We start from the raw sequence: 1,144 nt of genomic DNA, 5'->3' as shown, positions 1-1,144 counted from the left end.
CAGCTCACTTATTCATAATGAGCAACATTCATCATTATAATTTTATCATTACAAAAACATTTTGGGTGGGATATTTTGAAGTAGCCCATCCCACATTATTTTCCCGTTCTTTAAAAGGGCCGGGATAAACCCGGGTCATGTACAGGATCAATACTGCCCAGCAATGGAGCTGTGCAATAGTATCTGTCCCTGCCTGTCCCTAGTGTGGGATTAAAGCCCCATTCAATAAACTCCTTAGACTATTTTCATACTTTTAAATGTGAAATATGCAATAGACAGATAGAGTTAGTGTTCCCTCTTCTGTTTAAAATAGGGCTTAAATAGTTTTGACATGAAATTCATATTTGGAAAAAAAATGTTGCCAAAATGCCACTTTATCTTAAAGGAGTAGCAACATCCATACTGCAAGCAACAAACAGATTCTTCCTCCTTTGCCTGTTCCTTCAGCAGTGCTTGGAAAAGAAACATGGGAGAGGAACTCAGCCTATAGCTATATCTTGGAAACGGATGTAGCATATTTAACTCGGTTAGACCTGTTCAATTAATTTTATACAGGCTGCCAGTTTGGTAAGGCTAACTGATTCCATTCAGAACGTTGTTTATACTGTGTATTTCATTAGGATCGATTCCAAATTGATTTGCAGCCTTCCGCCATTCAGAGTAGCTGACATACTCTCGTTATTATGTTTGAGAAAAGTACAGGATGTATCTCAGAGGGCTTTGGCCTAGTCATGCCTCCCAGAGCCCAGTTGGTAAAGTTTTAATTAAGATCAGTGGTGAAATAGCTATTTACATTCATTCAATCACACAATAAGAGACAGGCATTTTTCATATCACATATATCTTGCAGACTTCTGTACTTGATGTTAAAATGTAATCTGTGTATTGTTGAGCCTGTTTCATGTCTAAATAATCCTCAGCCAAACTCTTCATACTATGTTGATAGGTTTTTTGGATTTTTGACATAAAAGCCAACACTTTCCCATTACTGTTACTTTAGTTAAATCCTGACTTAAAGTAAGCTTTAAATATACACAAACACATTCATTGAGTGTCCTGTGCTGGAACTAGCTGTAGCTCCAAGCTTCCACAAGTTTTCATTGGGAATTGAACACTTGACACTCATTACTGTCAGGACATTTAA

The sequence above is a fragment of the Sceloporus undulatus genome, chromosome 3 (assembly GCF_019175285.1).
Source record: "Sceloporus undulatus isolate JIND9_A2432 ecotype Alabama chromosome 3, SceUnd_v1.1, whole genome shotgun sequence".
Classification (NCBI taxonomy): domain Eukaryota; kingdom Metazoa; phylum Chordata; class Lepidosauria; order Squamata; family Phrynosomatidae; genus Sceloporus; species Sceloporus undulatus.
Note: the sequence above shows the minus strand (reverse complement) of the source record.